Source organism: Corvus kubaryi, unplaced genomic scaffold, assembly GCF_017639235.1.
Source record: "Corvus kubaryi isolate FWS band 111438036 unplaced genomic scaffold, C.kubaryi_AGA036_p1.0 37387, whole genome shotgun sequence".
Lineage (NCBI taxonomy): Eukaryota > Metazoa > Chordata > Aves > Passeriformes > Corvidae > Corvus > Corvus kubaryi.
Window position 1 is genome coordinate 11,106,232 of NW_024581129.1, and position 16,326 is coordinate 11,122,557.

Genomic DNA, 16,326 nt, shown 5'->3' on the forward strand with positions numbered 1-16,326 from the left:
ATGTATTAATGTAATGGATGTACTTCTGAATGTCTACATCTCCAAATACCGTGTGAAATAGCAGAGTGTCAAATGATTCAAGGCAAGCGCTACTGCCATCACTTCAAGAGGTGATTAGAAACAGGGACAATGTTAGGCTCTGAAATGTGTTGAGATCAGTCCAAAACATGAAGTAAATAAAAAGCAAAATTACAGACACCCAAAAATCACATAAGATGTCATTATTCTCTGTTTCATCTTCAGTTTGTGCCAGGGTGGGAAACACCTGGAAGAATTCTGATTAAGGATTTTTCCTGATTAACTCTGACAATAACTCATCTTCCATAAAAATTCAGTCCTTCCTGATTTGATCTTTATTTTGATAAAATAATTAAATCCCTAGTATTATAAATCAAGTTTCAACAAAATATCTCTATTGACCCTTTCTTGGTATCCTGTGATTCTTATTCATATTACAGAAGTCTGTTGTAGAGGGAAGAATAGAGAACACTGCAAGTCATAAAATTGCTGGGATTTTAAAACACACCCATGAATGCATGTCAATCACTTTAAAAACCTCAGAACTGGTGTCAACTGGAGACTTTAGAGACATCATGCTGTTAGCAGCTTCTCCTCAAGTTCTTGAAGATGGGAGGATCAATGAGAGGATGCTTCAAAAGCTCTGTACAAGTGATATACATACTACTGATGGAAACAGCAGTAGAGGAGCTTTGGTCACGTCTTAAGGAAGAAAAGTGACAGTCTCATAAAAAATTTTCTACAGGATTATACTTTAGAGAACACAGTCCACATGTGAATGAAGAAAGCAGCATAGCAAACCACTTTTACAAGTTTGTGGCAAGTCTGGTAGCAAAGGTTTTATTTAACAAAAAGAATTGGCTTTCTAACCATGCCCCCTGGGGTCATAGAGGTTTGTAAATCAAATCTTTACATCTGGTCAAATAATTCATTAAGGACATAGCCACTTAATGAGATATGTTTGCCATTCCTGAGCTGATCTTTGCCATGCAGAACTCAAGTGCCAGAAAGTCCTGTACCTTTCATTTCAATGTTTATTTTGCACTACTTTAGTTGGCCTCTGCCTATTTATCAGCTTAAAGAGCTGTTCTTTTGCTGACTTTAATGATAAATAATCAATAGCCCCTGTGTACTGTCACTACCAACTCATTCACATGCAGTGGGGACTAAGCCAGATGGAGCTCGCTGCTGTCCAGTGCAAGAGCAAGAGAGGGCAAGCACAAACCAAAGCACGAGATCACCTATTTAAACATCACAAAAAGCTTTTTTTTCTCAGGGGTGATTGAACAGTGGAACATGTTGCCCAAACATGCAGTGAGTTTTTCCATTCCTGAAGCTATTCAACACTCGTTTGGGCACCGCCCTACACAACCCACCCTGTCTGACCCTGCTTTGAGCAGCAGGCTTGGACTCAAGGGTTTCCAGACATTCCTACCAACCTCAACCATTGTGTCATTTTGAGATTCTATAAAAAGGCTCTATTAGAGATCCATGTTCCCTCTCAGCAAGCGGCTTCCAGCACACGCCCCCTTGCTCAGATCAGAAATGGGCCTTCCTGCCTGTGAGCAGAGCTCCACAGAGCTACATCTGGGATCCTGGGACCAGGTGCTGGAGGCTGACACAGCTGGAACAGCTGTTCTCCACAGGAACTCCATGTGTGGGGCAGAGGGCAGCCTAAGCCAGGCTTAGGCAGTGATCCACTTACAAAGTGTGGGAGACATTCACAACACATCACTGCTGCAGGGGACAAAAATGTGCAGTCTGCCCTGGCCACAGAACAGACACATTTGTGAGCTCCAGAAACGGGGATGAGGAAATGAAGCTGATTTAAACGTAGAGGACAAGTATCAGCTAGACCGGACTTAAGACTGAAAAAACATAAATTTTGGATTAGTGAAATAACTGACAGTATGCCAAGCTCAATTCTCTTTCTACAAATGTACAAGAAGGGGGTTAAATATAAGTCAATGCTCAGGCCTTGCTCAAGGTGTTGTTAATTGTCTTCTCCAAGAGAGAATCTAAATTAGCATAGCAGGAAGAGACAAAAAAGCACCAGGGGAGACACGGAGAAGCTCTACCTTCACAGACAGTCAAGACTTCCAACACTTCTGAAATTCAAAGGAGAAGAGGAAGAGGCAGGCTGTGTGTTCTGTAGACGGACAACAGACCAGAGGAAATCTGATTGTGACTACTCTTACAAAAGATGTAACAATGGAAAATTCCCCGCTCCCCCTTTCTAAGACAAAATATTTAATCCCATAGCTCCTTGCCCAGTATAATTTACCATTATTCCCTTTGTTCTACAAAAACAGTAATTTTCTTAAAACCAGGTATTGGATGACTGTATTTATGAGCTAAAATTTAGATTCCTTAAATTGTTAGAAAAGTTTCCTTAATTGGGTTATTTTTTCTGTAAATTGGTCTAAACATATCAAAAACTCTTTAGTATTGTTGTGGCACTGCTCATGGAGATTTAAATAAAACAAAAGTAAATAAAGTCCTGCAGTAAAGTAAACCAAAATGAAGAAATACATACCATTTGATTTTTCATGAGGAAGAAAAAAGTTGGAATTATTCTGCTAGGTTTGACTGTGTGCAAAAAAACCCCAATAAAACCCCAAACCAATATAGATGCTATAAGAATGAAAGCAACAGTTTAATCCCAAAAATGTTTCTGGACATGATAAATTAAAAGACTCTAGAGTAAAATTATTCCTGCTCTATACTCCAGGCACAAGTATTAGGATGCAAAACCCACAAATTATTGGTTCATACTGAAATTTACAGTTTTATTTTGTCTATTTCAGCTTCCTAAAATTCCTGCTGATTGCAATGAGGAGTTTCCAGGCGAAACTGATCGCTATATGATGATGCCATTCAAATCCTGCCTGTTTGGGTTATGGAACACATTATTTGTGATAATATCTGCATCTTATCAAGTCCCACCTTGTACTTAGGTACAATCAAGCCCAACACACTTAGCCCTAAGTGTTAAAAAATTGTATTTCATCTGCTAATGCTTTCCTTGGAATTGCTTAGATTAAAAAACATCTCTAAAGGAAACAGAATATGACATTTCAATAAAGCCAAATTTTTTGTAATAGTCCCTAAACAATGCATGCAAAAGATCAAGCAGTTGAGCACAAGCATCTCTTGATCATCATCTTGAAGGCCCTTCAAATGTCTGAGCAGTTCCTATGAAAGGAATAACACCGACATCAAAGGAACACAGCCAGTTCTTAGCCTCAAATAAAAACCACTTCCATTCTACCAGAACTGCTCAGGTACAAAATATCATTCAACTCTTTTCCTCTTTCAGGTGGCTTAATTTTACAGAAACTTTCTCTTCGATGTAGAATGTGATGTGACTTTAGAAAGAAGAGGTATTTGGGATTTTTTAGTGTGTTATTAAGCCATGAAGAGTCAAACATTTTGCTGAGTTAAGGTGATTCACTACACTGCCCTGCTTAAGCTCAATATCTCTTTCTGTGTTGCCCATTTTAATCCTAGTTGCAAGTTAAACTGACATTGCTGAAGCTCTTTCCTAAGGGTTTCCAACATATAAGCTAAATTGCAGTGCTTCGTAATGGGGTTTTGTCTGTTCAGCAGATAGATAACAATTGATTAAGCTTCAGTGACTTGTCTGTGGATATGAATTCTTAAAGACACTGATCTGCAAAATCAGAAACCCAGTGATAGGTTACACTGGTAAATATTCCAGCACAGTGTTCCTGCAATTAGTGGAAGTTTTGTGTGAGACAGAAGGGCTGATCCAGCACTGTGTGTTCATATGGGACAATAATTTTATTCTCTTTAATATTCCACCATTTGGAAGAATGGGAATACATCTACTGATCTGGTCTCAGCAATGTTTAAACGACTTCAATCTCCAAAACCGCAGATATTTTTAGCAAAGTATATGTAACTTTAACAAACTGTAGAACTAATGACAAAGTACCCTTCTGAGATGACTTAAGAAAATGAGGACCTATGAATGAGTTTACTGAACCTCACAACCTGATAGCTGATGAAAGGCAAAGGCAGAGAAAGGTGAGCTACAAATTGCTTTGCATGGCTCAGGTGGTGTGATTCCACTCAATATTTTAAAGAGAAAAGTATATTTCAGAGTTGAGCCAATTTTGAATGTAAATTCAGACTCCATCCTTCCAAGACTATTATCCTTATGAATACACCCTAGAGTACATTGGTTTTCTCTTTTGAGCAGCAAACTTTGATGCAAACATCTTGTGAATCAATAAGCAACTTATTTTGCGGCCTCCCAGTGCATCGATTCACAAACCATTTGCCTCCTTGTAAACACTGTAATAAAACAATTATCACTTAATAATGCACCATTACATCATCAGTAGCCAATCAGAATGCTAAAGAATCACAATTTTCTTCTCCCTGTATATCACCTGTACACTGCAGTTCATTCAATTTCATAATAAATCAATATATATTTCTTTCCACGGCCTGGGTGCTTTGGGAGCATAAGAAATTTTTCCCTAAATAAACAATAGACCACCTAAGAAAATAGGATAACTCTAGGTCTTAATAATCTGGAAATAAAGGAAAGAAAACGGATTTTAAATGAAAAGTATTGAGGAGTTTAGCATAAAATTTCTATTGCAACTGGTATTCTAACTTTTAGATGGAAAACTTCTCTGAGTTAATTTAAGGAGCCAATCTGGGGAGCTGTTCGCTGAACTCCCCCAGTTTATCAGGCCCTAAACGCAGATGCAATGTTACAGACACAGCCTCATAACTACTGCAAGTACAGGGGAATAATCTCTTCTCTTGATCTCCTGGCCATGTTCCTGATAACCCAGCCCGTAACTGTCAGCCCTCCTGGCTGCCCAGATGCTGCTGGCATCTGCTCAGTTTGGGGCCACCGAGGTATCCTGACCCTTTCCTGCTGCTCTTCATGCTGTGTTTTTCTTAGGGCTTCTTCCTTGACATGTGCAAGGGTTGAGGTTTTTCCCTGTTGGATTTTGGGAGGTTTGGGTCAGCTCACTCCTCCAGCCTGTCCAGGTCTCTTGGGATGGCCACCCTGCCTCTGCTGTAGCATCTGGTCCCTCCAGTTTCATGTCCCCTCTGAGGCTGATGTGAACAATCCCTCACCTGTGACATTGCTAAAACAGATGTTAAACAGGAGGGTTTTACACACACACCCTGCAGTGCTCCCCCTGTGAGCAGCTCCAGACAGAGCAGGATCCCTGACCTCTACCCTGCGACCATGGCCACAAAAACAGTTTTTACTCATCTGGTTGTCCACCCATCCAGACTGGAAGATCCTGACCAGGATACAAGACTACCATGAAAAGCAGTGTCAAATGCCTTGCTGATGTCAAGAGAAATGATCTCTGCTCTCCCCTTGTCCATAATGCAGTAATTTTTACAGAAATCAATCAGGGAAGGCCAGGAAGGCCATGGTAAACTCACATGGTTGCTCCCACTGATTTTCATTTCTTACATGCATACCAGAAAGACCAAAGTGGAGCTGACTGACCTGTAGCTCTCAAAATTGTAATTTTGGCTGGTTTAAACACGGGTACTAAGCAATTCCGAAAAAAAATTATAACCCACAATATTCTGCATATAAAATCTTGTGTCCCTTAATCACTTGTTGCAAATAATCTCTTTCTCTCAAATTTACATGTATAGGTGACACCTATGGCTTGCATCTAAAATACCTTTCTGCTTTCTGTTCCAGAAACAATTGTGATTTATGTACCAATGATTTTTTTTTCTCCAGAAAGAAATGGTTTCTTTCTCGTAATGAGATAACACTAAGTCCTGAACATTCTGATTTTTTTTTTTAACAAATTACCAATTTGGTCACTTGTGTTCCCATTATTTTACTAGCGATGCAAGGTTAAGAGACTATGACAAAAATTAAATGTGATGTTTAAAACTATTTATTTATGGAAAAAAACCCTGTATGTTTCAACTTCTCCAATGAACCCAACATTTAGTAGGACTGTGGTGTAAAATACCTACTGTTATCTATCAGTAATATTTTTCTCAAGAGTTATTGATAAATCCTCCTACTCTAAAATAAACTTTTTCTTTCTGCATGTTGTAGAAACCTACAGGTGTACTATGCTGACAGTAAAAGCACTCATTTGCTCATTTTTAGAGCAGAGAGTCAAATATGACTGAAACATCTCCAAAAGGGACCTTTTGAGGTCATTAAATCAAACTTCCCACTGATGTGTATAAATCTTACTTTGGAAGATCCTCATAAATTTCTTTAAAAAGAGTAGACTTTACATTAACAAATTAAAAACCCAAAAATACACACTTGAAAGTCTCTCATCCTTAACCTAAAAGTGGTGAGAATCTACCTCTGTTGTATCACCTCTATTCTGATTATCCACGGCTTTTTGGAGGCATTTAATCCTCCCTCCCTTGATCCTTCAGAACAAGCACTGCAGTGGACAGACGGATAAATGAAGAAAGGTTATAAAGGGAACTTCCTGACACAGAAAAGTCAATAAAGGTCAACAAGCAGATGTCATCCTGACACAGCATCAAGAGCTGTGTGTTTATATACATACATGTAATGGATCATGGTGCTGGAACCACAAATTACAGCAATTTATGGTTGATACTCCAAGTACTACACAAGCCTTTAGACAGAATATCATATCCTGGGAACACAGGCTAAGCCACCCTTACAAAAAAATGGAGTACCTAGGGTATTGGGAAGCATGTGCTTCCCACGTCTTTACTTGATTAGAACTTTAACAGTACTTTACCATCACATGTTCCGGAATTATTTCTTCATGTTTTTATTGTGTTGGTCAATTACCCCACTTTTTGGTATCTTTAAGGAATTAACTCAATTTCAGTGATCAAGAAAGCACCTTCTGTATTGATACAGACTCAGGGTGTCAGAGTACATGGGACACTCCCTCTCCTGAGCATTATTCCTCCCCAAGACTAATAAAGACCTCTCTCAGCCTTGGTCTGATGAAACCCTGCTGTTGCTGCATCCATTCAGGGAGTTGCACTGCCTGCTTTCACTGCTGTTGCACAGGAAACTTCTGTTTCCACCTCCAGTCACAGCAGCTGCTGCCTCAGAAATCAAAGTTGAACTCCTTGCAGAGAAAAATATGTGGTCAGAAGAACAAAACAGGGCACTGACTGCAGAGTTATCCCCAAAACTCTGATACAAAAATTGCACACACTTCTCTGTTTTCAAGTACCTGCAAGGTACCACCACCACCAAGGTGACAGGAAGGTTTAGTTGATGCCAATAGTGTGATGAATTAGAATATTCCTAAAGAACAATGGTCCCCGGAGGCTACAGGAGCGCTACAGCAAAACCACCTCAGACTTACGCATCTTGCCTGACCTCACAGCATTCTGTTGTAATTACAACCTTTCTATTACACCAAATGACATTCAGGCCCACTTCTTTCCTTAGACAGTTATTCCTGCAGCACTGGGAAGTGATCAGAGGCCCACATTTCCAAGAATGCACAGGATGTTAGTGAAGAGATAAACTGCCCTGGGTTCACCGTGCTGTGCTCCCCAAACGTTACTGCAGGCGGCTGCTTCATTTCTCTTAATAGCCTAAGGCCCATCTGCTGTTTCTGCTGCTCTCACCTTGGGGAGAAGGCCACAGCATTGGCTTTTTTGGCGTTGTGTTTTGTTTGGTTGTTGTTGGTTTTTTTCTGGGTTTTTCTGTTTGTGGTTTTTTGTTTGTTTTTTTTTTTTTTCCACTTCTCAGGGTGAATACTTTGGAAAACAAATATGCCCTAAGTTAATGAAGCCCAGCTCTTTCATGGCAGGGACATAGGAGCCCCTCACCACTGAGGCTTTCCATATTTCCTGTAACAATTACTTGGATTAAAGTCACTGTACTTGTTCCAAGCTAATAAATATTATTCTCTTAAACTGCAGTATCTGCTAATTGCTGCATGGCCATTGAATTGCATAAGCTTTTAAAATCCTCTATCACACTGAGGAAAGGCTTTGCTTGTGAAGCCATAATTAACAGTACACGGTAAAAGTAAAATGAGATGAAACTTGGCTGTTACAAACCTGATTCTCAGGGGAGGTTCACCCCATTCCAGGAACTTTTGGGGACTGCACATGGTACACCAGTGATCTGAGGCAGGGGAATTCAAACAGTTCTACATGGTTTGGATCTCTGCCTGCTTGGGAAAGAAATCAAGCCTCAAGTATAAATCCTGGCTTGAAATAAAGTCACAGAACTGTTTTTTACCCATATACATTTAAGCACACAGACACAGTAGATGTTGACCATTGTACTAGTTTGAAAACAAACCAGTGGGAGGCACCAAGTCAGAATAATAATTTAATGGGGAAATTAAAGAAAAGGAAAAAAAAATAAAAGAAAACACTGGTTCAAACAGAGAGTCAAGATACAACCCAAGTCCCTGTTAGGCAGGGTGGTGGTAGCAGTCTGGTAGAATGGTGCTACAGTCCTCTGAATCAGTGATCCTGTAGAAAAAGGGTCTGCTCTTCCTCAGAAGATCCAGTGGTGGCTGCGTAGCTCCTGTCCTCTGGAAATCCAGTGGGAAGGGTTGTCTCTGGTGTTCAGCATCTCAGGTTATGTCCACGATGGGATGCTTGGTTCCTCCCTCTGGGTGGAGCACCTCACAATGGGGTAATGAGTCATGAGGCCAAGTGTTGATTAGGCTCATTAACAGAAGATGGTCCGGAGGGAGTTATCTTTGAGTCATTCGGCAGGACAATGATGGGCAATTAACAGAAAGATAGTCTGGGGGGAGGAGGCAAGGAAACACTGCCCCACCTGATTTCAACAGCTCCTGAGGATGGTAACAGAATACACTGCAACCCAGGACAACCATCAACACTTATGCTCAAAAGAACTTTAAATTCAGGCTTCGAAATACCACACAAAACACCGTTTGCATAGAAACTGTCCAGAAAATTATGAATTATGGAACCACAACCACATTTCAGTTCCAACTGCGCAACAATGTGCTTTTATGCTTCTAATACTGTATTTTTCTCTGTTTGGACAACTGAATGATTATTATTTTGGTTGGCAGTATGATAGACTTTTGCAAGTCTGAGAAAATAACCTCCCTAAATACATGGCAATGAGTGCTAAATTCAGCTGGCCCAGAAAAAATGGCATCTGCTTCAGCTTTGATACTTGCCTTACAGGGTGTTTGCCACTCTTCATGTCAAACAGAGGATTCTATTTTCACATTTTATTTTTAACAATGCCAGTATCAAAACAATTAAAATGTCTTTTAAAATATGACATGGGAAATGTCAAGATGATTCCTTTTATTCTTGACAGAAGTTGTGCAGATCTAGTGCAAAGAACTAGGCTCAGTTAGATTCCTCAATACTTAGAATTGCCTAATGTATCTCGCCATGTATGTCATCTTTATTTGCTCTGATTCAGCCATGGAATCAAACTTCCCATCTCCCCCAAAGAAATTCCTGAAAAAGAAATGTTAACTGTAAAGAGATTTACAGGAACTGTATGAACCCTTCAGATGTCAGAAAGGGAAAGCAATTCATCAAGATGATGGTTTCTCCAGTAGAAGCAAAACTTGTGTTGCAGTTTGAGTTGACAGAGCATGCTGGCAAGACACAAGGAGCAAGCCTGAACCTGGCCCTAGATGAAAATTAGACATGGCATAGAACAGCAGGGCAGGTTAATGGAAGTGTTTGTCAACATTATTTGTGGGGAGGGGATGAATTTGCCTCAATTTCCATAAGTCCTGAGAATTCTGATTTATGATTTTGTTTTTTTTTTTTTTTTTTAATTCCCCTCCCTGCCTTTTGTTGAGGAAAAAGCTCACTGGTGAATCTGCTCACTCGTGAATCTGCATACCACCTTTGAAAAGGAGGAGGGAGGGCTCTGTGGCACCGTCTCTCTCATGCGATCAAACCTAATTTCCTTCTCAATTTGCTGAGCGACTATCTCCAGTAATTGCAATTGGACTGTCAAAACTGTTGGCATCTTGAAATAATGGAATACTACCTAGTATCAATCTCATTTCACACTCCTGACAGAAAGCATGATTTCCCTTTGTCTGTCCCATTTGCAGTAACAAACTGCATGATTTCCATTTGCACTAATAATTTCAACACACACAGTTGGCTGACCAGCATTTCAGATTTATTCCTTTATTCTTACATTGATATAAATGTTATTTAATATCTGAAACAGTTCTTAAGGCCCCCACCACTTTTATTTTGCTTTTAAAATAAAAGACCAGGAAAGAATTTATTTCACTGGCCTGGATCAATATAGAAAAATAACTGCTGAAAGCTTAGGGAATCAAGTTTTATCTTATGTTGGGTAAAACCCAAATGAGACAAAGCTGAGAATAAAAAATTCTTTCATTTTACTCATAACTAGTATCGGCTCCAAATAACCAAGAATTCTTTTCCGTGTACTTGAGATGGAAATGTCTTTTCAATCTTTTACATACGACCTTAGATATCCAATTTTGAGATATTTCCCTATTGCCCACATGCCAAAAACTTTTGGTCTCTTGCACTTAAATCTCAGTTTCAAAAAGGGAGGCTTCACATTTCAAATGAGGAGAAAATGTTAGGTCATATCAATCAATGTAACATTTGGAAAGAATATTTTTTGAAGTGGATTATAACTGATTTATCCGAGAAGAAAACTCCAGAGAAGGGCTGTAAATGTAAAGTCACCTTTAAGTGTTCTCAGTGGAGCCTCTTTCCCTTGGCTTCTTCTCCCTTCCAGCCCCTGGGCTATTTGGGGCCCATCTCAGCTTTATCCAGTCTATCAATGTCTTTAACTGGAGGTCCAAAACTGTACACAGCATCACAAATCTGAGTTTAAAAGTGCCAGATAAAGGGAAATGTTTGTATCACATGATATACTCCTTTTAAACTACATGATCTAGTCTCTTCTCTCCACCAGAGAACACTTTCTCCTTCCCCTTAAAGAAATCCTTATATCGTTTTAAAATTTTGTCTTCAGATCAAAATATGTATTTTAAGCACTACTTTATGCTCCTATGCTCATCATCTCCTCAAAGCTGATTTTTTCCAGTTAGCTGTTTCACTACATCTGCTGGACTATGGCCTAAAGATGACCAACAAAAGGAGTTTTTTAAGCATGAATGGAATATTAGATTCCTCTTCATCTACCAGTTGTATACAATAAGAGAATTGATTATTTAAGAAAACATTTCCCTATGTCCAGTTTTATAAAAACACCAATCAGAAATTCCTGACAGCAATTTCTATTTCGGCTGAGCAAATGTTGGTTTTAAATATATTAATGCATATATGAAAACAAATAACCACATTGTCTGTAACTGAGGAAAAAAGAAACTTCGAACAATCTATGAGACCCTTTTGCTAGCATTAAGACCATTTCCTCCTGAAAGGAACCTGTTTCTACTACATCATGTTATTCCCCTTTGTTACAATAACTGTCACAGCAGTCTCCTAGGCCTGACTTTTGGAAGATTTACAGACAACCCCCCCTGACTCCTTACTGAGCTAAAAACATTTGCGTGATCAAAAACACCTAATCTGGTTGCTACTCTGACTCAGATGACCCTGCCTGCTGTTCTTAGAAATGCCATGGTTGCTGCAGCGTGTTACACAGACAGAGATGAGAAAAATTCAGACCCTGCTGCACCCTTTGAATAATCATACAGTGGCTCATGGACTGGAGTTCAACCTGAGAGTCTCTGCAAGCGCAAAATGCCCACCAGTGTTAGAAGAATTTGTTGGTATCCCCACATTCAGAAGTGCTGCAAGTATGAGGATACCCCACTACTCTCCATTTCATTGACTGCATAAGTTAATATGAATAGTTTTGGCACCAGTTTTATTCCTTCTCCGAGTACAAAATACTGCTAAAGAGTGATTGCCAAGCAGTATTTTTCATTACCTCCAATGAACAAAATTATCCTTCTTCAAACTCCAAGCTTCAGAGAATTTCACGACACTTCATATTTCCCCAATTTTCTATTTGGCCAGCACACCTCTGCAGTATGAGATCCACCACCTCCACTGAACACTGTTTTCCCTGTTTCAAATCCTGGTGGCTGAATCCCCAAAACCACAAAAAAACAGCACATCTTGGGAGGAAAGCCGTGGGCTATGGGGCATATTGAGCTGTCCCTGAAGAGACACTGTGCTAGTTCAGTGTCTTCCTCAGAAGAGGAAAGGTTTTGGCCTCCCCCTGCATGCTGTGTGCTGCAGCTGCCTGATAGCTCAGTAGCCCTCAGCTGGACCCCCCCAGTGGGCCAGTGCCTGCCTTGTCCCCAAAGCCACACACGAGATGTGCTCCCTGAGGGTCTGGCAGAGGGCAGGACCCCTGCCCTGGACCTGCACGCTTGCTAACCCAGCCCAACGTGTCCTTGGCGTTACTGGCATCTCTCTGACGTGGTTTCAGGGCTGGTAAAATGCAATGCGATAAAATAGTCTGAACTCCTCTCCCAGCACAGTAAGGATTTTAGCACATGTCCAGTTTGGCCCGAGCTTACCCCAGCTTTTGAGTTTAAGAACCCAATTTCTGAGGGGGTCCTGTGTGTCTGGCAATGCTTTAGCATATCCCAGGTCAGACTCTCATATTAAGTACAGTGGTAAAACACTTTTAATTTGTTTTTTCTTCCCCCTACATACATATAGTGCTTCCCATGTCTGTGCTAAGCAGCAAGATGATATTACAGCAGACACCCCAGAACCAAATACTGAAGATCTGCATATCAGATCTTTCCATCTCTAAGCCTGATCTCTATTACAGACACAGGGACCTCAGGGAAAATATTCTATTTCTTTGTGTTCAGTTCTCCATCTGTAGGATTAATATTACAGTATCTTCTTATTTCTTAGTTTTTGTCTCATGTATTTGAATTACAAAATTCAGTCTTGAAATTATTTCTAACCTGTGACTTGATAAGTCACATGAAACTTGAGAATTAGAACAGTACCTACTCAAGGCAAACAATGCAAAGAAGGGAATTAGCCCTACACTGGCACTTATAAAGTTTTAGCAGATACCACACTGTGCTGGCTCTGGTTTTGATAAGGCAGTATACTTGCTTATGTTCCTTTTGATGAATCTTTGCTGAAGCAAACATATACATTTTTTCCCTATGTATTCCACTGCCATGTGTGCAATTTTGGTGGAATATCCTTTCTCAGAAAGGACGAATTCACCTCCGTTCATCTACAATTCATCGAGAATTCGACACGGGAGATTTCCATAAGTGCAAAATGAATCTGTTTGACCTCAAAGTCCCTTGCACAATAAGTTTTGTGTCTGAAGATACAGGATTAAAAAAACTGGGAAAGCAAATCTCACCCCATTTCACTTCCTGACATGCTAAAATAGAGAGATATTTTGAATATGCTCTTGTCATAATTGTTCATATATATATATATATAAATATACATGCACCCTATTTGCAAATGAATCTTTTGTGGGGACACAATTTTTATTTTCTTGACTAATCTCATGAGGAATCTTGAAAAATATCTTCTGACAAAAAATCAAAAGTTCAAACCAGACATTCAGCAATAGCAACAGATAAAAACTTTGGTCATATTTCACCACAGTCATCCCAAATCATAGCCTTGTAAGTGAATTGTGGAATAAGACTGACCTACCTGCTGCATCACTTGTGTGTTGGACCAAGGTCAAAAGTGTTTGGAGTTTGGCAGCCACAGAGTAAATGTCTGTGTGATTTGGACAGTTCACCTGATCTTTGTCTTTCTTGGTTTCCTCATCTGAAAAAGAAACGTGAAATGGCTTCCTCAGCAAAAGTAGTTAAGTAATACAGTTCAGCAAGACATTACATGAGCAACAGATGCACAAACCCAGCAAATGAAGGTGTTGCTGATCCTAATAATTTAGGGGAAATAATAAAAAAAGACTTGATCTAACAGTCCACAGAACTAGCTTTCAAAATGGCTGATATTGACTGTAAATTCAATAATTATCTTAGCAGTTGTGATACTACACAGAACAAGATCTGTAGCTCTAAAAATAAAAAATAATTTGCCTTCTTTTTTCAGCATGCAAAAGATTTTGCCTTTACAGCAGTGGAAGGGAGGCTCTGGAGTGAACACCGAGTGTCCAGCAGCGCATCCACATTGAGTGTCTGAGCACAACACCCTGTGTCACAAATACCATTTTAGTTATGCCTATATTAAATAAAATTTAATTACACCTGCAAGCATGCAACTATGGAAAATGATAAATAACCCTGGCTTTATGACTGAGTGACAACAAACATGAAAATCTGCATCAAAGAGCTTTGTGTGCTCCTGGCCAAGAAGGGTTATGTGCCTGCTTGCCAGGTGCTGCACGGGGAAGTCCATGGACTTAGAGCCAAACACCTAATGAGACAATTACGCCCTCACAGGGTCTTTGCCTTTAATCTCATTCAATGAGAGGTGGGGACACATTTTGTGCTGTAACAGAGTGAAATGTTCTCTCCTGCTTTCCCTTCTTTCTTGCATGACAGCACCATCTGTTTATAAATACATCACTGGAATGACAGTGCTCTGATGATGTACTAATATAATACATCATCAAAGTGCCATCAGTGATGATCTAATGATGTATTAGAAAGCTGTTTATCAAAACCCTGTTGCTCTGATGATGTATAGGCGCAATACATCACCGGAATGTCTTGCACCAGTGGCACTGCACTGATATAGACCTTGTGGGGAAAAATGGGTCCTGCAAGGATTCAGCAGGAGAACAAAATGCAGACAGATAAAAAAGAACAGTGGAGGAAAGGCACCGTCAAAAGTGTAAATGAATTAGATTCAGGAAGCTTCAAAGGTGAGGGGAAAGGGACACAGGCTTTGAACAACTGAGTTTCTAATGAAATTGGATTCATCAGCTAGAGAGAAATTTAGTCCCATTATAAGCAGAACAGAATCCAAAAGAACACCAAAAAAGACCCATATTACTTATAATCTGTTTCACATCTCAAATCCCGATTCTCTTTCACCGTTTCCCCTAATTCATTTCTGCAGGTAGGCTCAGAAAATAAACAAGTGGGTTTAGGGTATGAGGTAGAATAAGCAATTGACCCAGAAAGGGCCATGTGCCTCACAAAGGTAGTTTTAGGACATTTAAGTTAAAAGACTGGTCATAATTGATTTTTTGTTGTTGTTATTTGGTTGTTTTTTGGGGTTGTTTTTGTTTTTTTTTCTGTTTCCTTTCCCCTACCTGATCCTGCATTTCCAACTGCATCCTCCTAGCGTAGCACCTTGCATTTGTGCCTGACAGTGTTGATGAGATGCAAACCAATAAAACAGAGGAGCTGAAGATGACACTGTAAAGTGCCAGTCAAAGCTCACTGCCCTTCTCCCCAGTTTATTGCTGAGTATGAGGTTAAATGAATCACAGAATACATGGTTTATGATTTTATTAATTAAAGCAAAACTGTTTTCCTTAGCCCCCACCTCTCCTTTAAATTAGTGAATGGATTCTGCTTGATTTTTTTAATAGGTCTCTTTAAAAAGATGACCCAAATCAGAAATAACTCTTTAATGATGAGAAAAAAGAAGACTGAGGCATGAAGAATGCAATGGCTGCTCCAGCTGAGAAGTTCCCGCACCTCTGCACTTAAACAATGTGAAATTTCTTGGGGTTGTTTTGTTGTTTGGGTTTTTTGTTTATAAAGGGCGTTTTTCTTGCAGACAGGCAGGAGGCAGCTGGGTTTGTTTTGCTGGTACAAAGTGGGTCTCATAAATTTTCAACAGCCATCATAGTAACAAGCTCATTTCATTTTTTTCTGACCTCATCATTATGCATTTCACAGGTTCTTCACAGGCTCACAAAGCAATTTCCAACCACTGGAGGAAAAATATCTTTAAGTGACCTCCAATGGAAAAAATGACCAGGAGAAGGTAACTCAACATCCCCTTTTGGAAAGTCCAGGCCACATCTCATCAATGGCAAGGCTTGGAGGTGCAGGAGACAGTGATGCTCCTTCCACAGAAGAGCCACGGGTCATTTCTGTGCTGGGGTGCTGCACAACTTAGGGCCAACTGTATGGACACAAACCTGAGAGACATATTTTCATGTGTTACTAGGAGAAGAATATGTATGTTAAAAATTTAGAACCCTAAAAAAGTCTAAGTTTGGAACATGATAAATTACCTTACTGTCTCTGCTTTTACTATTTTCATACTTCTAAGCCTTTGAGGAACATATCAAATGTACAAAGCTGTCAGAAATCAGTTTGGTAGGTTTACCAACTCAGAACAACCAACATTTCTCCATATTAAACAAAAGCAAAGAAAATTTTTCAACAGATCTTGTCATTT

The 16,326-nt window shown here is 39.7% G+C and overlaps 1 long non-coding RNA gene across 3 annotated transcripts in view; it reads right to left on the reverse strand.

Annotated features, from left to right (window-relative positions):
• LOC121669069 overlaps window positions 1-16,326 on the reverse strand; it is a 335,683-nt gene that overhangs the window by 263,993 nt on the left and 55,364 nt on the right. For all 3 annotated transcript variants that reach the window (XR_006017599.1, XR_006017600.1, XR_006017598.1), the window contains exon 3: window positions 13,648-13,767. This is a non-coding gene — a long non-coding RNA (uncharacterized LOC121669069). The remainder of the gene's footprint in view (window positions 1-13,647; window positions 13,768-16,326) is intronic.